Here is a 25,060-nt window from a genome sequence, read left to right on the forward strand (position 1 = left end):
TTGATGACAGTAAAGTTGTTCTCTGTTAGTTCTTGTTGACTCTCAGTGCATTAACTGATGTTCACCAGCACAACTCTGCATTAATAATGCTTCAGTAAATGTCTGATCACTCTCATTCATTACGAGTCATTATATATATATGATTAAATGTGTTGTCTTTTATCATGCAAGAACATATACAGTTTTTTTAATAAGTCTTTTATTAAATTGCATTTTGTGTTGCCGTTGTGCAGACAGTATAAAATGCCTTGGCTGCAGCAGAGTGTCTCAAGAGGATGTAGGACCGTTTGTACTGCAGCGATGACACAGTAAATCAGCGGGTTATCCATGTCAAGCAGTAGGCAAGTTGTGGTAAGTAAAATGTTTTATAAATAATCACAGGAATGTTCAATGGGTAAAGCAACTAGCATTCGCTCAATGTTAAATGAACACTATTGACAAGTTCAGTTCATATTTTGACTTAAAGAGGAATAAGTTATATTTATTAAAGGTGAAAACAGAATGATTGATCCATGCAAATCAGAGTAAAACCAAACTATATAACTTGAGCTGATCAATAACAGTAATAAAAAACTGCACACTAGACCCCAAAATCAGGCCTCTCTTTTCTGGCTCCACATCTTCAAAAGGCAATGTTTGCTTCTCATTCTTGGTGCGATTATCTCAGTTGTTTTATACGTATCTACTTTCTTTTCAATGAGCAGCTACAAACCTCAGGATTTCTCTGTCCTTTACTGTATCTGCCAGAGCACCGTGTGTTACTTTTGTCAGTCTATAGGGTGATTTACTGAATCACTAAGCCTGTTGCTGATCACCATCACCTATTTGTGCAGCTACAGTAAGGCTTATGGGGCAATTAATTACTTTTCTGCTCCAGATAAATCAGTAAATGATGCAGATTGGTGTTACACTGCTTCTTCTTGTTAAATTCCATGCAACACTTTTGTATAATCATTGTGTGGCATAACCAAGGGGTTCAATAATGTTCAACAGCTAGCACGACTACGCCACCCTGGAATATGGCCAGGGACCTATATTTTATATTATAAAAGGCAACACAGGTAAGCTTGCAGTAAATGGCAAGAGACGTGGATTGGAAAAAATACATACAAACTTTATTTTTTTCAAAAATGCATCAAAAAGGGGGACAATGTATATACTGTTTAAATTCAATAAAACCCATCTACTAAAAATACACTACACGCACACACTAAAACACCTGGATTTAGGAGTGCAGGAGCTTAGACGTGACAGCAGAGAATAAGGGCACAACAAGGCCTCCACAGCAAGACCACCAAGACCTGTGACACACACACACACGCACACACACACAGCGCATACACACAGCACACGTGCAAGAAAGACCTCCACCAGGAATCCACCCTGCCTTAGGTGCTCTGCTCCTGAAAACACAAAATCCAGTTACTACAAAGTTTTAATAAACCGGTCACTGACACTCTAACACACAATCACTTGGGCGCACAACACACTGCAATGCTAATGGATAATGGATTACAACCCCTCTTAATGAACCCTCTGCTGAGGAAGCAACCCAAAAATACAAAATATAAGAGGAAGACACAAAAGGGTTAAACAGTCTTGAATATACATACACGAAGACTGTTACAAATAAAAAAACAAATACAATTTCAATAAAGCATACAAAAAAACAATGTAACAGAAAGAAATCAAATTAGAGAATACTAATTTCAAGGAAACCAACACAAAAAGTAAAAAATAAATATATATCTAACAAAAACTAGGCGAAATTACCCAAATAAAAGAAAAAAAGAACACAAGGACCAATCGGTCAACCACAACCTTCAAATATACGGTCCTAGCACTGAATGTGTAGGGAAACTAATGTTTACTACATTAAAACAGCATCATCCCCAAAAATACTTAAACAGCATCAAAGCAGCAGTTAAACAGCGGTAAAGCAGCAGTTAAACCGCGGTTAAGCAGCAGCGTCGTTTAGAAACCTCCCACGTAGCTATAGGTTGTCATACGGCACCCAGCAATCATTTTCGGTCTGTAAAATGGTAAGGGGATTTAAGTTAGATTGAGTGCATGAGCAAGCTAATCCAAAGATTTTAAAATCACTTACCGCAACACTCAATTTCGCCTAATCAAGAGCATCAGAACGGCAACACAGAGGAAAACGGGCTCAATCAATCATTAACAAGTCCTAAACATATCCGTTGGGTTAAACGTAGTTTTGTAACGCAGTGAAACGAACTGCTGACTGCAAAGGAGGAGGAAACAGATAATGATCACTTTACTACAATCAACTTTCCATCCAAAAAGCAACGAGCAAACGCAGCCAGTTACCTGCAGAAGAGCAGCCGTAGATGCAGACCAACACTGTGATCCCGATAAGACGCAACACTAAACAAACATACAAAACATGAGCTTTCCCAATGAAGCAACCCGTACACAGGCGAACTGTCATCCACATACCTGCCGGCGAGTGACTGAAAGCAGGAAGTGACCAGTCGGAAGGGGCGGGACTCGTGACACATACCATCCTGGTTGTCATTTTATATCTTCCCCCACTGATTACTAATAGGGTAGGGGGTATGCCACCCGCAACCACAGAGGGGCGGCGCTTGTCTGGCCACAATCTACCCCCAGCTTCTGTATCGTCGCCCCGACGATAAACACTTCAACCCTTCAATTCCAGGGTCTAAACCAAGCGGTAATCGCCCTAGAGGTTCCTACAGGCTCCTCTCTGTCAGTACCCCTTCCCACAGATCGTGGAAGGCGATGAACATTAGAGTGCTGACCAGCTGTCGCCCTCCTAGACCGTCGTAGTACTACATCTACAGGTAACTCCACCTCGTTCCCACAGGTTTGATCTGCACTAACAGAGACCCCTGCCCTACTGCTAGTGGATCAACTTACTTGTCGTGAATCTACTCCCTGCCCGGCCTCACTCACTAGAGCAGTTGCAGGCAACAAAACCCACAAATCAACCTGTTCTGACTCTTCCAAGGCCGGTTCCTCCAAGGGGGGTTCAGGTTCCACTCCAGAACTACAGGAGGGCAAGTTGTCAGGGCAATCCTTCTGTATTCGGCCCTTCAGCAGCGAGCGATGTACCTGCCTCACCTTATCCAAATCATTCAATGGGGCAATCGAATAAACTGATCCTCCTTCTTTAGGGGCTTTCACAACCTGATACACCACTGGGCTCCAACAATCACGGATCTTTGCCCGACCCCTCACACCAAGATCGCGAAGGTAGACCAACTGCCCCTCACTCAGTGGTGCATCTCGTACACGCAAGTCATACAACTCCTTACGCCGTTCTGCCGCAGCTCTCAAGTGTCCCCTTGCACCTTCAAACGCCACTTGAAGTTGAACTTGGTGCTCCCTCACCCACTCATGTATTGTCCCTGCAGCTGCCTCCTCCACGTTACCTAATAGAAAGTCAACAGGTAGCCGAGGCTCCTGACCAAACATCAAATAAAACGGTGATTCACCTGTTGATTGATGGGGGGGTAGTGCTATAACAAAACAGCACTTGTGGAAGACATAAGGCCCAGTCTCGCTTACTAGAAGGAGGCAGAGTGCGCAACAGGTTGTGGAGGGTTCGGTTAAACCTCTCACACTGGCCGTTTCCTGCAGGGTGGTAAGGTGTGGTTCGCGACTTCTCTACGTTATACAAGCTACAAAGCTGTTGTATAAGGGAAGATTCAAAATTTCTGCCCTGGTCAGAATGTATACGACCAGGAACCCCGAATTTGCAGAACCATTCCACCACCAACACCTGAGGTACAGTTTCCGCTCGTTGACCTCGGGTTGGAACAGCCAGGGTGTACTTGGTGAAAACGTCAGTCATCACCAGAACATTCTCCAACCCTGAACGGGATGGCTCTAACACTGTAAAGTCAATGGCCAAGATCTCATTAGGCCTAGCGGCTAGCAAATGCCCCATAAAACTGGAGGCCCCATGTGGTCCATCTTTTGTAACTTTGTAACAGCGTTCACACTCCCTACACCAACGGGCCACCTCCCCAGACATACCTGGCCAGTAGCAACGCTGGCGTACCAACTCAGTGGTCCGTTCAATGCCCTGGTGACCATGCTCCTGGTGCAAGTGTCTTAAAACTTCCTCCCTTAATACCGCAGGTAGAACCACTTGAAAAACTTTTTCCCTCCCATCGGGGCGGAAGATTCGACGGTGTAAAACTCCATTAAGTTCTACCAACCGTTCCCACTGACGGAGTATAGTTACACTACTTTTAGACAACAATTTGCGTTCATCTAAACAGGGAAACTTTTTGCTGCGCCAAAACAACAAGACCTTACCTATATCTGGGTCAGTCTCTTGCAGCCCCCTTAAGTCAGCTGGTGAATGACTTGGGAAGACGTTAAGTGCTGCTCGGGTGACTGCATACACTGGCTCCCCTCTAACAGCCTGCTGTAAAGCTGTAGGAACTGCAGTAGCGGGCAACAAAGACCCCCCCCCCCCTCACTATCTACTGTAGACTGCCTCGAAAGAGCATCTGCATTACCATTATTCTTACCCGGACGGTAACGAATGTCAAAGTCAAAAACTGCCAGCTGGGCAGCCCAGCACTGTTCAGTGGCCCCCAGCTTTGCTGTCGCTAGATGACTCAAAGGGTTGTTGTCAGTAAAGACAATACATTTATGCCCCAACAAGTACTCTCGAAATTTTTCCGTCATGGCCCACTTGAGCACCAAGAACTCCAGTTTCATTGAGCTGTAATTTACTGGGTTGCGCTCAGTGGGCCGCAAACTGCGACTGGCAAAGGCAATGGGTCGCACCTTCCCCTCCTGCTCCTGGGAGAGTACAGCTCCTAGGCCCTGCAGACTTGCATCTACTTCTAGAATAAAAGGTAACGAAAAGTCAGCGTAAGCGAGTATGGGTGATGTGGTAAGTTTTTCCTTTAAGGCGTCAAAGGAGCTCTGACAAGGCCCAGTCCATGCACTAGCGAAACCAAGTCTTGTGGGCTTCTTTCGCTTGCCCTCAACAAATTCAGCCACTAGCTTATGAAGAGGGGCCGCCAACTTGGCAAACCCCTCCACAAAGCGGCGATAATAGCCAGCAAACCCTAAAAATGAACGAAGTTCTGTCACATTATTTGGACGCCCCCAATTTGCTACGACCTCCACTTTACTGGGGTCTGTGGAAACACCCTGAGATGACACTACATGCCCCAAATATGCAACATGCTGTTTGAAGAACGCACATTTTTCCAACTTGGCTTTCAGGCCCTCTCGCTTTAGCCTACCCAAGACTACCTCCAACCGTTCCAGATGCTGAGTCACTGAGGAGGAGAAAACCACAATGTCATCAAGATATAAAAGTAATGAAGAATGTCGCTGGTCACCAAATAATCTCTCCATTAAACGCTGGAATGTACTAGGAGCGTTACAAAGCCCAAACGGCATCCTGTTCCATTCGAATAGGCCAAACGGGGTACAGAATGCAGTTTTGGCCTTATCCCCCTCAGTGACTGGAACCTGGTTGTAGCCACTGGCCAAATCCAAAGTGGAGAACCAGCGGGCTCCAGTCAGTGCATCCAAAGTCTCTTCTATATGGGGCAATGGAAATGCACCCTTCCTAGTCTTTGCATTCAATTGCCGATAGTCTACGCACATGCGTAGACTACCGTCTTTTTTCTTTACTAAGACAATAGGAGACGCATATGGACTACAGCTCTCACGTATAATTTGGGCCTCCAACAACTGGTTTATGTGAATTTTGACCACATCATACTCAGATGGGGGCAAGCGTCTATACCGCTGCCGAACCGGAACATCATCTGTGAGGGGAATATCATGGGAGATCAGATTAGTACACCCCAAGTCCTGGTCGTGAGTGGAAAAAACAGACTGATATCTGTGTAAGAGGGTCCTCACCTGGTCCTGCTCCTCCATCTCCAAAACAGACAAGTCTAGAGAGTTAACCTGTTCTTGTACAGAGGGTGCAATCCCACAACCTTGAGAACTCACAGTAGCCACCACCTCCTTCACTTCAGTCACCCCGGGAGGTAAACTCACCACATACACGCTACACAAAGAACCTAGTAAAGGTGTTCGGAAAAAGAACTGCATCTAATGTTCCAACATTGAGCACTGGGATATAGACTGTCCCTCGCACAACAGGCACCAAGGCTGGTGAGGCCAAAAGCCCTGCCGGAAGTCCTGACTCCAGTGGTTCAAACAACACAGTGTTCCCTGAATAGTGCTCTGAACAAGTAGCAGCAACGATCTTCATGGTACCACCTGGAACACGGCACTGGTAACGACCTCGCACCCTTGTCTTACCTACTTGGCCAAATACTGTCTGGGGCCCAATCTCATGACAGTGTTGCAAAGCCTGCATCACAGCACCAGGGAACCCTACTACTGGTGGAGAATCAAATAAGGCCTGCCCATGTTGGCCAAAGAGCTCCTGGTAGCACCGGCTCAGCACATTCATCCCCAGCACCCCAGAGAGCCGAGCACACATGCCACCAGGAGGATCTCTGACCACCAATATCCCACAATCTGGAACTATTTTGCCACACAGCTCCACGTCTAACTCCAAATAGCCAATATATGGGATTTCAAGCCCATTAGCAGCACGTAGTTGAAGCCGTTGGCACAGTTTTAGACGTTCTTGACCCCACGGATTATAGTTTTCCAGAAAGCAGCTCTCAGTTATGGTGGTCACCATGGAACCTGTATCAAGCAAACAAGTGATAGGAACACCACCAATGTTGACCACCAACTGAGGGCAACCTGACATTAAACGGGACACTGAGCTACCACTAATTAGAACATCGGAGCCCCTTATTACCCCATCCGAGCTGTGGCTCAACAGCCCGGTGGGTATTAGTTTCCCGAGGGCTGACTTGACTGACGGGGCCCCTCCACTGGTAACACAGCAGTAGACACAGAAGACGACGGACCTGGCAATGATGCATTACAGTCCCTGGCAAAATGGCCTGGGTGGTGGCACCGCCTACAGATCACTGGTCCAAAGCGGGGGGAGCGACTCCGCGGAGGTACCCCCTGAATTTGGGCAAAACTTTGAGCAAGCTGGTTCAACTGACGTTGTTGTGCTTTTAACATTTCTCTTATTTCGCTTAATTCAGATTGCGAGGATGCCGCTTTATTTGAATGAGTTCCCCCCTGAACCCCATACTGAATCCCATATGACAATGGGACAGACTGGCTACGAGCCCGCGCCCCCCCAGGCATACCTTCTTGTTCCCACCTAATCGCCTCGCTACGCACTTCTAGCAACGTGATAGCCGGTTGACGGCGGACTAATTGTTTAAGCTCACGGCGAAGTGCATTATCTGCTACATGTTCCACGAACTGGTCACGTAATAATACTGGAGCATTTGGTATGACCCCCGAAAACCCTTGTTTACCTTTCTCCATCAAGGCCATCAAAGCAAGAGAGAATTCAAGTAAGCTCTCTCCCTCTGACTGCCTCCTGGAGAAAAAGGCTTCCTGTAATGCCACGTGAGACTGAGAACAACCAAAAACTTCACGTAATGCACTAAAAATCTTGTCTGGGTCCCCTCGTTCGATATCAGAACGATACCTGATCTCTTCATGTGCTTCTCCCTCTAGGTGGTCAAATAAAAAGAATGCCTGATCAGAAATTGACAAATGACGAGTCTTAATGCAGGCCTGTGCCTCCTCAGTCCACTCATTTATTCCAATTCCTGTTTTACCATTAAACTTGGGACATTTACAGTCCCTAGGAACAAACACAAATCTTTCAGGCTGACCAATATTTCTGTCAGCAGGTTGAGGTAGTACAGGCTCTGCATCGGACACCGGGGATGCCGCACTAGGACCAGGCAATGCAGGGGTACGCTCTAGGCGCAACCTCTCATTGTCCGCCTTCAACTGGGCCACCAGTTGTCTAAGTTCACTCATTTCATCTTCCATCTTTAAAGAAAAAAAAATTACCACTTACCACCACAAAGGGCCCCACTATCAGTAGACTGAAGCAAATGGATGTTCCCCAAACTCCTAACCAACGCTGCTGCTTTACACTAAAATCACAATGAAACAAACAAGAACAAGACAACCAAACAAAACCCTAATTTATCAAACCACGTTTTTGCCTAAATTACTGCAACCCTGCCGACTACGCCAAAAATGTGGCATAACCAAGGGGTTCAATAATGTTCAACAGCTAGCACGACTACGCCACCCAGGAATATGGCCAGGGACCTATATTTTATATTATAAAAGGCAACACAGGTAAGCTTGCAGTAAATGGCAAGAGACGTGGATTGGAAAAAATACATACAAACTTTATTTTTTTCAAAAATGCATCAAAAAGGGGGACAATGTATATACTGTTTAAATTCAATAAAACCCATCTACTAAAAATACACTACACGCACACACTAAAACACCTGGATTTAGGAGTGCAGGAGCTTAGACGTGACAGCAGAGAATAAGGGCACAACAAGGCCTCCACAGCAAGACCACCAAGACCTGTGACACACACACACGCACACACACACACACACACACACACACACACACACACACACAGCGCATACACACAGCACACGCGCAAGAAAGACCTCCACCAGGAATCCACCCTGCCTTAGGTGCTCTGCTCCTGAAAACACAAAATCCAGTTACTACAAAGTTTTAATAAACCGGTCACTGACACTCTAACACACAATCACTTGGGCGCACAACACACTGCAATGCTAATGGATAATGGATTACAACCCCTCTTAATGAACCCTCTGCTGAGGAAGCAACCCAAAAATACAAAATATAAAAGGAAGACACAAAAGGGTTAAACAGTCTTGAATATACATACACGAAGACTGTTACAAATAAAAAAACAAATACAATTTCAATAAAGCATACAAAAAAACAATGTAACAGAAAGAAATCAAATTAGAGAATACTAATTTCAAGGAAACCAACACAAAAAGTAAAAAATAAATATATATCTAACAAAACTAGGCGAAATTACCCAAATAAAAGAAAAAAAGAACACAAGGACCAATCGGTCAACCACAACCTTCAAATATACGGTCCTAGCACTGAATGTGTAGGGAAACTAATGTTTACTACATTAAAACAGCATCATCCCCAAAAATACTTAAACAGCATCAAAGCAGCAGTTAAACAGCGGTAAAGCAGCAGTTAAACCACGGTTAAGCAGCAGTTAAACAGCGGTTAAGCAGCAGCGTCGTTTAGAAACCTCCCACGTAGCTATAGGTTGTCATACGGCACCCAGCAATCATTTTCGGTCGCAACACTCAATTTCGCCTAATCAAGAGCATTAGAACGCCAACACAGAGGAAAACGGGCTCAATCAATCATTAATAAGTCCTAAACATATCCGTTGGGTTAAACGTAGTTTTGTAATGCAGTGAAACAAACTGCTGACTGCAGAAGAGCAGCCGTAGATGCAGACCAATACCGTGATCCCGATAAGACGCAACACTGCCGGCGAGTGACTGAAAGCGGGAAGTGACCAGTCGGAAGGGGCGGGACTCCGACACATACCATCCTGGTTGTCGTTTTATATCTTCCCCCACTAATTACTAATAGGGTAGGCCACATCTACATTTCTGCTGAAGAACTGTACAGTATCAGGTCAGAGATGTGTGTGTACTGTTCTCCAAATACGTCCTGTGTATACTTTAACAGCAAGTTAAACTCTCCCTCAATAACTTCATTAATGTCCTTTATCACACTTTAATAAGGGCGGAGTAAAACTATAAACAGGAAGAAAATAAACAATATAAATTTACATTCACAATGTGGACATAACAAAGATGTTTCTGGCAAATATCTCACATATCTTGTAGTCTGGCTCTTTTCTGCTTCTAAACTAACATGAACACAAAATATCAGGCAATAAAAGTGATCAGCAGACAGTGATGCTGGTTCTGATATAGTCCAGTGACAATCACATGTTGAACAAACTCAAATAAAGCAAATGACAAAAAACTCCTAAACTAATCCTTTATAACTGAAGTATTATGAACAATAAACAGAACACAAACCCACCAAGCTTCCAAAGGGCGAGGAGGACTGCAGATTGGTCTGGATTCACTGCTCTCCAACTTAGCAATGTTTGGAGATGATGAAGAGGCATTTGACAGAAGATGAAGATCTTCATCATATTTCAAGTCATTTAACACTGAATTCTGCTTTATTATTGTGCTGCGCTTTTGTCAATTGATCATTAAATGAATCCTTCAGTCTTTATATTTGTCTGTTTCTGTGTTTCCATTCTGTTTTCTGTTTCCACATCTGATCTAAAAGCTCTGTGTGTCATTCAGAAGCTGATTTGACAGCTCCACACACACTCATGTTGTTTTACTGCAGTTATTAATGCACTGAGATCAGCCAATCACAATCCAGCATTCAGCACACACTCCACATGTCTTATTGTTTGTGTATGTGTGTGTGTGTGTGTGTTATAAGCTGATGTTTGTGTACTGACTGTAAGGACTGTGTGCGTGTGTGTGTGTTTAAAGCTGATGTTTGTGTACTGACTGAATGTCAATCTGTGTGTGTTTACAGTCTGGATCATGGAGGAGAGACGAGGATTACAGCAGGACTGCACAAATGTAGGACTACACACACACACACACGCTCCCTTCTGTCTCTCTCTCTCACACGCACACGCTCAAACACAATCAGACATACACACTCACTCTCACACACACATGCTCACGCGCGCACACACACACACACACACACACACCCTTTCTCTCTCACACGCACAGGCTCACACACAATCAGAAATACACACACACTCGCACACAAGCATGCACACTCTCTCACACATAGACACAGACACACACTTCCTCTCTCTCACGCTCACACACACACAGCAGTGAACACATGCACACACACACACAAACCCTCTCTCTCTCTCACACACACACACACACACACTCGCACGCACACACACACTCGCACGCACACACTCGCACGCACACACACGCACACACACACACACACACACTCGCACGCACACACACACTCGCACGCACACACACACGCACACACACACACTCACACACACACACTCGCACGCACACGCACAAACACACACACACACATGCACACACACACACGCGCACACACACGCACACAAGCACACGCACAAACACACACAAGCACACACACACGCACACACACACACGCGCACACATGCACACACACACGCACACATGCACACACACACACACACGTTCTCTCTCTCACACACACACACTCTCTCTCATACACACACACACACACACTGTCGTGCACACACACACACACACACGCACACACACAAACACGCACACACCACAAATACACACAAACACACACACGCGCACACACACACAAATACACACACACGCGCACACACACACGCGCACACACACACACACACACACGCACACACACACACAGACACACACACACACACACACACACACACCTCCGGACGACAGCGCGCGCACACACAGACACACACACTACTCCTCGTCCACGGAGCTCCGTTAACAAAGCAGCACGCGACGCGTTTTTAACATGACTTTGCACGTGATAAGGGAATATAGCCAGTTAACCTGATACAGTACACGCGGTTACAAGTAACAAATCACAACTAAATACATTTGCAAGCTAGAGTCAACGAGGCAACTTTAATCGCACGTACTTACACTTGAGAATGGAGGAAGAAACCCATCCTGACGTCCATCAGTATGTTACTCTTTACTGATCCTTCCTTTAACAAACGCTGATGAAGTATTCTTTGTAGCATGTAGTTTCCAGAAGTTTCCAGTAGTTCCAGTTTCCAGTAGTTTCCAACTGCTTGGCTATAATGCTGAGGTTTCATCTTTGGGTAGAGACTCAATATATCCATCTGCAGTGTGACTTCAATCGACCGGCATGTTTGTGTGCGTGTGTTTGTGGGTGTGTGTGTGTGTGTCTGGGTTTCTGCGTCAGAGGGCGGGGCCTCAGGTTTGAAATCTCCCGGGTTTGCGCGTGCACGTGAATAACTTGGTTTCGTTTGTACGTCATGGCGAAACACCTAATGAATCGGTATCAAGCCGACTCGTTTGAAGCACTATGAGTCGACTCTTTTGTAGATGAATTAACAGTTTTAAACACTAACAGATTTAAGCCTTAGCTGGATACTTCACTTCACTTAGAACTGTGTTACACACTACATGGAGGGGAATTTTCAAAAACCCATAATATGGGCTCTTTAAGCGGCTTTGACACAATTTACATTGTAAACGCACTAGATAAATAAAGATAAATTGAATCTGCTTAAATGTGTACACGTTAATGGACCAAACAAAATATGATCTGGTTTATTTTAATTTGCCATGCATCAAAATTACAGTGTGTGTAGCCAATGTTTCCAGTGTCTTTTCACTTTTCATGAGAGTTTTAAGACTTAATGAAAACTAATGTTTTATTTATTTCAGACCTAATTGAAGAGAATAAGGGGAGGAAAGAGGACCAACATCATTTCAAAATTGAGGAAAAAACTCATTTACAGACTGATGGCATTTTGAAAAGGAGAGACAAGAATCGTTTCACCTGCACTCAGTGTGGGAAGAGTTTTGGAAGAAAATGGGATCTTAAGATTCACATGAGGATCCACACTGGAGAGAAACCATTCACATGCACTCAGTGTGGGAAGAGTTTCAGCCGATCATCACACCTTTATGAACACATGAAGATTCATTCCGGAGAGAAACCATTCACATGCACTCTATGTGGGAAGAGTTTTGGAAGAAATTTAGATCTTAAGACTCACATGACAATCCACACTGGAGAGAACACATTCACATGCACTCAGTGTGGGAAGAGTTTTGGAAGAAAATGGGATCTTAAGATTCACATGAGGATCCACACTGGAGAGAAACCATTCACATGCACTCAATGTGGGAAGAGTTTCAGCCGATCATCACACCTTAATAAACACAAGAAGATCCACACTAGAGAGAAACCCTTTACTTGCACCCAGTGTGGAAAGACTATTAACTGCTCATCACGCCCTAATAAACACATCAGGATCCACACTGGAGAGAAACCATTCACCTGCACTCAGTGTGGGAAGAGTTTTGGAAGAAAATGGGATCTTAAGATTCACATGAGGATCCACACTGGAGAGAAACCATTCACATGCACTCTGTGTAGGAAGAGTTTCAGCCAGTGGCGTAGTGGACGGGCCCGCAGGGCACGCACCGCGGGGGGGCCCCGCGTGATTAGGGGGCCCCACGTCGTCGCGATTTTTAATAATTGAAAATCCAGGAACCGCAATAATCAAACTCTTGGGAACAACTGTGGTCGGAACCAAAGTTTACAGGTCTGTGTTCTCTGAACTCCGCTCAGGCGGTGGACTACTTCATTCTGATTGCTTGCCGCCGAACCGCGTCATAGCCAATGAAGACGCGCCGCTGTTTCTCGCCGCCGGTTCTCGTTAAAAAATGAATGACTTCTGGCTACTTTGACGCTCTCGACACTTTCGGTTTGTGATCGCTCCTCAGTTTGTGAAGGATTCCTCGCGTTGTCACGCCACTCCGCCTCCTTTCCCCGCTCCTCAATTTATGACATAGATATATACACTAGATATCGCATAGGGACCCTGAGCATGCGTCTATAGCGCCGCCACATTGGTACAGTGCTCCAAGGACAAATGTCATTCAACCGCACTAGTCAAGACAGTGTTATTACGTGAAGATGCACGACTTAAGCGCCGTCTACGAGTGTAGTAACGAGAAAACAAAGAAAACTAAGCACAAAGGCAGAACATTTCATAGGATTAAGTTTTTTACGTTTTTGTATGTTTTGAAATTTGTGCTAAACAGGTACCGTTATTGATAATAGCTATAGTCACTTACTGCATTCACCATAAGGCAAAGTAGCACCAACTCGCACTAAACACTCGGTTTATGCTAGGTTTGTTGAATAAATCAGCAAACAATGCCAAAGAAATATGACAAAGAGATACTGTGGTGCCAGAAACTTGTATTATTGTCGGCTAGTGAACGAGTCGTTCATAACGGAGATTCATTCACAAACAAATCGCTCCCTCCGTCAGTATGAGCAGTGAAAGCAGGAGAGGAGCTGTATTTCAGCACATGATTAGATCAAATTTAACAGGGAGAGTGAATAGTACATTTCCATACACACAAACACAAGCTTTTTGTCTGGAATGCCCGTGCGATAAGTGATCCATCAATGTAGAAAAGTGATGTCAAATAAAAATTTTCATCATTAAAAAAAATGCATACTAACATCCAGGAAAACTCCCGATCATAGACATATGTGTATATGTGTATATCTATGTGTATACCCCCCCCACCCCCGCCTTCAACTGGGGGCCCCGTCGGTGATCCCTGCAGGGGGGCCTCCGTATTTTGCGCTACGCCACTGGTTTCAGCCGATCATCACACCTTAATGAACACATGAAGATGCACACTGGAGAGAGACCATTCACATGCACTCAATGTGAGAAGAGTTTCAGCCGATCATCACACTTTAATCGACACATGATGATCCACACTGGAGAGAAACCATTCACTTGCACTTAAGCCGCGGTCACACTGGACTTTTCTCCCCATGGATTTCCTTTCATAAGCACGGGAATGTGTCAGACCACAAACCAAGTTTATGTGTTAAGTTTCACAGTTCACTGCTTTGCAAAGTTCAAGCTTGGTGAACTCTGACCTGCGAAATTGTATCACTTGACTGTAAGACCAATTAAAGATAAAAACATGACCTTTATGGACAGAAATGTAAAATATGTACCAATCGCTCACTTTTTTATGTCTAATCATCTTGTTTAATACCGCTCCTTTACACAGCGCCATATAACAGAATTTCGCATGCTCAAACTCTAGTGTGACCGCAGCTTCGGTGTGGGATGAGTTTCAACAACTCCTCAGACCTTAATAAACACATGAAGACCCACACTGGAGATAAACCATTCACATGCACTCAGTGTGGGAAGAGTTTCAACCAATCAGCAAACCTTAATGAACACATGAAGATCCACACTGGTGTGAAAGAGTATATGTGCTTAAGTGTGAGAAGACTTTTATTACAAAATTGAAACTGCACCAGACGTTTCACACTTGAGAGACCGTACAAGTGTTCACACTGTGACAAGAGGTTTAATCAGTTACCACCTCTGGAAACAGAAGAAGATTCACACTGGAGAGAAACCGTACAGATCTGGTGAGTGTCTATAGAATTGGACAAAAGTTGCACACATGACATGAATGCAGCAAAAAATTTTCTCATGTGCACAGGATGTTTCATGTCTAAATAATGTTTGAAAAGGCTGAGTGACAGTATACTGTTTTCCAACACTCCTACACTGCAGTAGGTGGGGTTGTAAATGTGTTGTGCTCCTCACGTTTACTGTAAACTCAATGATGGCGGTTGAAAGAATAGTTTCATAAACATCTGGCAAACAGCACCTCTGCGGATTAAAATCTCTCTTTGCAAGTGATTGTACAGGTGTGGTGTGACGGTGGTTGTTTGTAATAAATAAATCTTATATACAGTTTATAATAAGAAAAAATAATAATTCAAATCTCAAAAACTGAACTCCGCGGGATTCGAACACGGGACCTCCTGCACCGCAGCCGAACGCTCAATCGCTGGTCCACGTGAGTACTGCACTAGCTGGCTTTCACACGTCCCTTAATCCCACTGCCAGCGGACCTCAAACAAAAAAAAAAAATAGTTACCAGAATTAATAAATCTTTGGGCGCCAGACAAGATTAACTTGCCAAAAATTAAATTAAAACCCTGGATAGCCGCGGCAAACACTCAACCACCATACACACAAAGAGAAGAAAATAAAGATAACCCAACACACACTTTAAATTAAATTAACTGGTATATTTTTAACAAGCAGTACAACAAAAAGGTTTTCTAAATCAAAATATATACTTTTAATCACTGTTCATTCATAGATCATAGTCAAAATTAGCACTTCTTAGGTAACAAAAGGAAACATCAAACAAACAATTCAAACACTTCAATAATAATGTTTAGATAACCCAAAAGAAAACAAACAAACAAACAAACAAACAATAATAATGTGTGGCTGATCGACTGGAAACAAGAGAGGGAAAAAATGTAAAGAAAGCCTATGTGATAACGTTGTAATGTGTGTGTGGAATGTGTGGGTGTATGAATGGATGCAAATGGACAAAAGTTACTGACCCAGGGACACCGAAGCCGTTCTGCACAGGTCCACTTTTCCCATCAGAATTTCAGACCCCTCGCACACAATACTAGAGAGATCGCCTGGTCACCACGTCCACGAATTGCTTCCACCCCTCAGTTTTTTCCTCACACAGTCATTGAAACCAACAAGCTCTCCACCTTACACCGTTCTTCTCCTCCTTCTCCAATTCTTGCCACCAAATACCCGACACCAAAAACAACCAGAAGCCCCTTCTCTGGCCTTTTCTCCCTCTTTTATAATCTCCGATTGTTTACCAGCCCTTCCGCTTCCTTCCGACCCCCGGAAGTATTGTCTGGAAGCGATAGGAAGGACCGGTCGGAGCAGCGCCCCCTAGTGGCACTTGAGAAAAATAAACATTAAAAAGCATCCATCTCGCCACAGTGGATACATCTGTACTCCACTCTCAAGTGTATTCATGTAGCTAGTGTTGTTTTGGATGATGTTCTCTGTCTGACTCCCTGAATGAGTAGCATCACTGGGAAGACAGCGCACATCAAATAAGGTGGAGCTCAAGGAGAGTTAGTTTGCATATACCAGGGCCTCAAGTTTAGAAAACCCATTCAATTGTCCTGTGTTGCATCTTTTATTTGTAAAGTTTCTTTACTTTTAGGATCAAGATTCTTTCTAGTTTACTACATTTACTTTTTTGAGTAGAATACAAACTTGATGAATATTTGATGATTTAGGCAGAGCGACAGGTATTAAAGAGCATATTGTAGGTTAAAAAAACTGTTAAAAATCGTTTGTGAAAATACTCTATAATACCATAAAATATCATATTAAAATGTTTTACAAACTGCAAAAGCACAAATTTTTAAGAAAATGTCTCTGTTTTCCTACTTCCGGAAAGTCTGCTTTTGTCCCCGGTGTCATCAGAAGAGGGACTTATGTAACAGGTATGCATTGTTTACAGTGGGGCAGAGGAGCTAACAGCAGAAATGGTTGTTAGTTTTGATGTAATTTATCATCATCATGCTATTTTATTACGTTTATGGGACCTGCACAAACTCCAGTCTGTCAACATATCAAGTCCACAAGTTTCATGTTGCTATTTTGATTCGTGAAATAGGATGAATCCTAAGAATGATAGCAGACGCGAAAACAGCGAGAAACACTCCTGGATCAGTCGGAGATGCAACTCGATGAAAACAAGAGCTGTACACGGTAAGACAACTCGTTTTTCATTTATGTTTGTCAACTTTCAAGTCAGTGAGCATGATTGAGTAATTTGAAGCAACGCAATGTGTTTACTTTGGAGTAGACTAGCACTGCTGCTAGCTTGTATTGTTAAGCATATTAAATATACTTTTTTAAAGTGTGTAAAAATGTCAACATATGATAAGACGGCTAGTAGCATCAGTTTGCTAGTATAATAAATGTCTTGTATAGTTACAGCGTTGTGACTTTGTTTGCTTTTTGGTGTGTTTATTAGACTTTGGGAGACATGCTGACGCGGAGCTGAAGGCTTTCTCTCCACGGGCTTCTCGCTCAACTGTGCTTCACTGTAGGCTCACGGAGTAACCTCAACTAAGGTAAAGTTGATTTTATATTCGCACATTTGTTTAGTGACAGCTTGTGTGACACACTCTTAGTATTGTTTACCATAGTACTTTGAACATAATGACTGCAATCACACATAAATATGAATTAAAAACAACATTAGCACATAAATGGAAAAAAAAAAAACTAATTTAGAGGTCTTTAGAATTGCATACAAAGACAGTATGTCCAGCTATAGAAGGGCTCTAAAATCTGCCAGGGCCGAGCACCTGCGCAAACTGATAGAAAATAATCATAACAATTTTTATTTAACACCATTGCTAAATTAACAAATAATTGGTCAACTATGGAACAAAATGTTCCACTGCAAATTAGTAGTGATGACTTCATGAATTTTTTAAGTGATAAAATAGAAGGCTTTAGAGTTAAGACAGAAAATAGGAGATGCCAAACTTTCTGCACCGGCCTATACTCCAAATCCTGTAAATATTTCACTGAGTCGTAATAATAATATTAACCTACAGTGCTTCAAAATCATAGAACAGGAAGAGCTAGATAAAATTATAAATAGCTCTAAACCAGCTATGTGTATGCTGGACTCAATTCCAACAAAATTACTGAAAGAGCTGCTACCTGCTATAGGAGAACCTCTTCTTAACATTATCAACTCTTCTTTATCTATAGGCCATGTTCCAAACTCTTGCAAGCTAGCTGTTATTAAGCCTATTATTAAGAAACCGCAACTGGACCCCAACAACTTAGCTAACTATAGGCCTGTTTCAAATCTTCCATTTATGTCTAAAATACTAGAAAAAGTTGTTTCCACTCAATTATGCTCTTTTCTGCAGACGAACAATATTTTTGAAGTGTTTCAGTCAGGTTTCAGGGCTCATCACAGTACAGAAACCGCATAAGTGAAAATAACCAATGATTTACTCTTAGCTGCTGACCGAGGGTGCATCTCGCTAATAGTTTTACTCGATCTTAGTGCGGCATTTGATACCATTGACCACAATATCCTCATAAATCGCTTAAAGTCTACAGGTGTCCAGGGACAGGCTCTACAATGGTTTAAGTCATACTTAACTGACCGCTACCAGTTTGTGAATATTAATGGACAGCCTTCAAAAGTCAGCCCAGTAAAGTATGGGGTGCCTTAAGGATCAGTTTTAGGCCCTTTACTGTTTACAATTTACATGCTACCTCTGGGAGACATTATTAGAAGACATGGGATCAGCTTTCACTGCTATGCAGATGATACTCAATTATATATTTCAACTAAACCTGACGAGACGTCTGAACTTTCTAAACTAACTGAGTGTATCAAAGACATCAAAGACTGGATGACCAACAATTTTCTTCTCTTAAACTCCGACAAAACAGAATTATTACTTATTGGGCCTAAATCTTGCACACAGCAGATCTCGCAACTCAAATTACAATTAGAGGGATACAAAGTTAGTTTTAGCTCTACTATAAAAGATCTGGGTGTCATATTAGACAGCAATCTAACTTTTGAAAATCATATGTCCCATGTCACAAAAACTGCCTTCTTTCATCTGAGAAATATCGCTAAATTACGAAATATGCTATCCATCTCAGATGCAGAAAAGCTAGTCCATGCTTTTATGACTTCGAGACTGGATTACTGTAATGCTCTATTTGCTGGCTGCCCAGCATCCTCTATTAACAAACTTCAATTAGTACAAAATGCAGCAGCCAGAGTTCTGACCAGGTCTAGAAAATATGATCATATAACCCCAATTTTATCCTCCTTACACTGGCTGCCTGTTAAGTTTTGTATTAAATTTAAAATAGTAATTCTCACCTATAAAGCTCTAAATAATCTAGCTCCTGTTTATCTTCAGTCTCGCTACAATCCAACTCGCTCTTTAAGATCTCAAAATTCAGGGCTTCTGGTAGTACCTAGAATAGCAAAGTCGAGTAAAGGAGGTCGAGCCTTCTCATTTATGGCTCCTAAACTCTGGAATAGCCTTCCTGATAACGTCCGAGGCTCAGACACACTCTCCCAGTTCAAAACTAGATTAAAGACCTATCTGTTTAGTAAAGCATACACTCAATGCATCACCTAGCGGGTTCCACACAGGCTTCTGCATCTTGCTTATATACTCTATGAACAGCAGCTACGCTAATTATTTTCTTTATTCTCTATTTTCACCTGGGAATACTCATCCCGAGGTCCTCAGATTATGCAGAGTCACTGATTGGATCCAAGACCAGCGACGTGATGATCCCAAGGATTCCATATCCGGGACCAGGCCATATCCTGAGCTGCTGCTGCGCTGATGGTCGTGGGGAGTGGAGAACATGAGTCTGATTCCAGCGACGCTCCAGGGACAGACGAGTCTTCGCTGAGGCCATCTTCCAGCCTAAACCACGGCGAATGAAGCTCTGCACAAGACTTTTGGCCAGCGGAGAAATTAAAATGGCCATGCCCAACTGAGTCTGGTTCTCTCAAGGTTTTTTTTCTTCACTCCCATCAGGTGAAGTTTTTTTTCCCTCTCCGCTGTCGCCACTGCCTCACATGGTTCAGGATTGGTAGAGCTACGCATCGATGAATTTGCTCTTCAGTGTTTGAACTCTCAGTAATGATTAAATCACACTGAACTGAGCTAAACTGAACTGAACTGAACTTAAACACTAAAACCTGAACCACACTGTTCCAGTTACTATGACCATTTATGTGAAGCTGCTTTGACACAATCTACATTGTAAAAGCGCTATACAAATAAAGCTGAATTGAATTGAATTCCTGTTTGAATAATGGGCTTCTTATTATCTTTCCTTGTTTTAGCTCCTCCTCAGCCAAAAAACAAATGCACATGAATCTGAATATTAAGCATGAAGTTAATTCAGGAGATGAAGCAAGGATGCACTAATAAGAGTTAAGCAGCAGGTAAATGTGTTGGATCTAAATTCTGAAGGACTCTCCAGGAATTGAGTTTGACACCGCTAGCATAGATTATGCTGAATGTGTTTAAGGAAATTTACGAATGCTGAAAAGTACAGGACAGGACAACTGAGGAGGCGCTGGTGTCAGCTTTACAGCATTTTGCAGTTTAACCTGGAGGCAGTAGTTATATAATCAGTGTTAATCCAGACCATAATCCTCTTGCTTTTCTGCACAGGATGAGGAAATTTTATCAGAATATGACTACGATGAAGAACAAACCTTGAATATCCAGTAAAGGTTTTGAACATGACACAGCTTTTGAGAGATTATTTTGCTCAAGAGTAAACTGATAAAAATGAAAGTATTTGGTTTGAAAACTTATGGCTGGAAATGTTACATTGCATGGTTGTTTGTTATTATTGGATGCTACATCTCTCTCTTCTTATTGTAGCCTTTTTGAACAGCTTAATCGTTGTTGTGGTACTTTTACTGCACACTCACAATCATGAATAATATAAATAACAAACATAAATAAACAATATAAATATCACAAACCTAACTGGGGCTAAAATTTATTTATTGTAAGTATATACCAAATTTGGAAAGTGACCTGTTATATAAGTGCACTACAGAAGAAGACTGTAACATTGCATTGATTGCTTTACTTTGTCTTCTTAACACTGCTATTAAGAGCTGAGCAAAAGCCTCCCATGATAATTGTGCGTCTGTGTTTTTTTCCTGACTGGATATTCCCTCATGTTTCAAACATGTTTTGACGCGTTTTTCACAAGTGAAAGAATTTTCTGATCTGTTGTTCAACTCAACAGTTCAGCGGGAGAACAAAAAGATCTGCAGGCATTATTTGAGGTGAGAGTTTGCTCTTTTTGTGCTTTATATCATCTATGAGTGTCGTCTGATTATCCGTGGATCATCTCTTTGTGTTTCTAAAACTTTACTGCTGAGATGAAGACATTCTGATGATTTCATTTACACCTTTTAATGTTGAGTGTGTTTCATTGTGGTACTAAAGTCTGTGTGTTTATGAGTGATCTGTGTGTTTATAAGTGATCTGTGTGTTTATGAGTGATCTGTGTGTTTTTCAGTGATCTGTGTGTTTATGAGTGATCTGTGTGTTTATTAATGAGTCTGTGTGTTTATGAGTGATCTGTGTGTTTATGAGTGATCTGTGTGTTTATGTGTGATCTGTGTGTTTATAAGTGATCTGTGTGTTTATCAGCGATCTTTGTGTTTGTCATTGATCTGTGTGTTTATGAGTGATCTGTGTGTTTATGAATGATCTGTGTGTTTATCAGCGATCTGTGTGTTTGTCAGTGATCTGAGTGTTTATAAGTGATCTGTGTGTTTATCAGTGATCTGTGTGTTTATGAGTGATCTGTGTGTTTATGAATGATCTGTGTGTTTATGAGTGATCTGTGTGTTTATGAGTGATCTGTGTGTTTATGAATGATCTGAGTGTTTATAAGTGATCTGTGTGTTTATCAGCGATCTGTGTGTTTATAAGTGATCTGTGTGTTTGTCAGTGATCTGTGTGTTTATTAGTGATCTGTGTGTTTGTCAGTGATCTGTGTGTTTATGAGTGATCTGTGTGTTTATGAATGATCTGTGTGTTTATCAGTGATCTGTGTTTGTCAGTGATCTGTGTGTTTATGAGTGATCTGTGTGTTCATGAGGGTTCTGTGTGTTTATGAGTGAACTGTGTGTTCATGAGGGTTCTGTGTGTTTATGAGTGATCTGTGTGTTTATGAATGATCTGTGTGTTTATCAGCGATCTGTGTGTTTGTCAGTGATCTGTGTGTTTATGAGTGATCTGTGTGTTTATGAGTGATCTGTGTGTTTATAAGTGATCTGTGTGTTTATCAGCGATCTGTGTGTTTGTCAGTGATCTGTGTTTATGAGTGATCTGTGTGTTCATGAGGATTCTGTGTTTATGAGCGATCTGTGTGTTTATTAATGAGTCTGTGTGTTTATGAGTGATCTGTGTGTTTATGAGTGATCTGTGTGTTTGAGTGATCTGTGTGTTTATTAATGAGTCTGTGTGTTTATGAATGATCTGTGTGTTTATGAGCGATCTGTGTTTGTCAGTGATCTGTGTGTTTATGAGTGATCTGTGTGTTCATGAGGGTTCTGTGTGTTTATGAGTAATCTGTGTGTTTATTAATGAGTCTGTGCGTTTATGAGTGATCTGTGTGTTTATAAGTGATCTGTGTGTTTATGAGTGATCTGTGTGTTTATCAGCGATCTGTGTGTTTATGAGTGATCTGTGTGTTTATAAGTGATCTGTGTGTTTATGAGTGATCTGTGTGTTTATGAGTGATCTGTGTGTTTATAAGTGATCTGTGTGTTTATGATTGATCTGTGTGATTATAAGTGATCTGTGTGTTTATAAGCGATCTGTGTGTTTATGAGTGATCTGTGTGTTTATGAGTGATCTGTGTGTTTATTAATGAGTCTGTGTGTTTATGAATGATCTGTGTGTTTATGAGTGATCTGTGTGTTTATAAGTGATCTGTGTGTTTATGAGTGATCTGTGTGTTTATCAGCGATCTGTGTGTTTATGAGTGATCTGTGTGTTTATGAGTGATCTGTGTGTTTATAAGTGATCTGTGTGTTTATGAGTGATCTGTGTGTTTGTAAGTGATCTGTGTGTTTATCAGCGATCTGTGTGTTTGTCAGTGATCTGTGTTTATGAGTGATCTGTGTGTTCATGAGGGTTCTGTGTGTTTATGAGTGATCTGTGTGTTTATTAATGAGTCTGTGTGTTTATGAGTGATGTGTGTTTATGAGCGATCTGTGTGTTTATGAATGATCTGTGTGTTTATGAATGATCTGTGTGTTTATCAGCGATCTGTGTGTTTGTCAGTGATCTGTGTGTTTATGAGTGATCTGTGTGTTTATGAGTGATCTGTGTGTTTATGAGCGATCTGTGTGTTTATGAATGATCTGTGTGTTTATGAGCGATCTGTGTGTTTGTCAGTGATCTGTGTGTTTATTAATGAGTCTGTGCCTTTATGAGTGATCTGTGTGTTTATGAGTGATCTGTGTGTTTATCAGCGATCTGTGTGTTTATGAGTGATCTGTGTGTTTATAAGTGATCTGTGTGTTTATGAGTGATCTGTGTGTTTATGAGTGATCTGTGTGTTTATAAGTGATCTGTGTGTTTTCGAGTGATCTGTGTGTTTATAAGTGATCTGTGTGTTTATCAGCGATCTGTGTGTTTATCAGCGATCTGTGTGTTTATGAGTGATCTGTGTGTTTATCAGCGATCTGTGTGTTTATGAGTGATCTGTGTGTTTATAAGTGATCTGTGTGTTTATGAGTGATCTGTGTGTTTATCAGCGATCTTTGTGTTTGTCATTGATCTGTGTGTTTATGAGTGATCTGTGTGTTTATGAATGATCTGTGTGTTTATCAGCGATCTGTGTGTTTGTCAGTGATCTGAGTGTTTATAAGTGATCTGTGTGTTTATGAGTGATTGTGTGTTCATGAGGGTTCTGTGTGTTTATGAGTGATCTGTGTGTTTATAAGTGATCTGTGTGTTTATGAGTGATCTGTGTGTTTATAAGTGATCTGTGTGTTTATCAGCAATCTGTGTGTTTATCAGCGATCTGTGTGTTTATGAGTGATCTGTGTGTTTATCAGCAATCTGTGTGTTTATCAGCAATCTGTGTGTTTATCAGCGATCTGTGTGTTTATGAGTGATCTGTGTGTTTATAAGTGATCTGTGTGTTTATCAGCAATCTGTGTGTTTATGAGTGATCTGTGTGTTTATAAGTGATCTGTGTGTTTATCAGCAATCTGTGTGTTTATCAGCAATCTGTGTGTTTATCAGCGATCTGTGTGTTTATGAGTGATCTGTGTGTTTATGAGTGATCTGTGTGTTTATGAATGATCTGTGTGTTTGTCAGTGATCTGTGTGTTTATGAGTGATCTGTGTGTTCATGAGGGTTCTGTGTGTTTATGAATGATCTGTGTGTTTATCAGTGATCTGTGTGTTTATGAGTGATCTGTGTGTTTATCAGTGATCTGTGTGTTTATGAGTGATCTGTGTGTTTATGAGTGATCTGTGTGTTTATCAGCGATCTGTGTGTTTGTCAGTGATCTGTGTGTTTATGAGTGATCTGTGTGTTTGTCAGTGATCTGTGTGTTTATGAGTGATCTGTGTGTTTATGAGTGATCTGTGTGTTTATCAGCGATCTGTGTGTTTGTCAGTGATCTGTGTGTTTATGAGTGATCTGTGTGTTTATGAGTGATCTGTGTGTTCATGAGGGTTCTGTGTGTTTATGAGTGATCTGTGTGTTTATGAATGATCTGTGTGTTTATCAGCGATCTGTGTGTTTGTCAGTGATCTGTGTGTTTATGAGTGATCTGTGTGTTTATGAGTGATCTGT

At 42.1% G+C, this 25,060-nt stretch overlaps 2 protein-coding genes across 2 annotated transcripts in view; both read left to right on the forward strand.

Moving 5' to 3' along the window:
- LOC137489757 (protein NLRC3-like) overlaps positions 1–25,060 on the forward strand; it is a 407,221-nt gene that overhangs the window by 14,024 nt on the left and 368,137 nt on the right. The gene's annotated exons all lie outside the window — the stretch shown is intronic.
- LOC141381797 (protein NLRC3-like) overlaps positions 12,456–25,060 on the forward strand; it is a 54,868-nt gene continuing 42,263 nt past the window's right edge. Inside the window, exons 1-4 of the mRNA XM_087249880.2 lie at positions 12,456–13,185; positions 14,417–15,500; positions 16,619–17,401; positions 17,670–21,518. The gene's annotated coding sequence lies outside the window, so the exon portion shown is untranslated. The remainder of the gene's footprint in view (positions 13,186–14,416; positions 15,501–16,618; positions 17,402–17,669; positions 21,519–25,060) is intronic.

The sequence above is a fragment of the Danio rerio genome, chromosome 4 (genome assembly GCF_052040795.2).
Source record: "Danio rerio strain M-AB ecotype USA chromosome 4, GRCz13ab, whole genome shotgun sequence".
Taxonomy (NCBI): domain Eukaryota; kingdom Metazoa; phylum Chordata; class Actinopteri; order Cypriniformes; family Danionidae; genus Danio; species Danio rerio.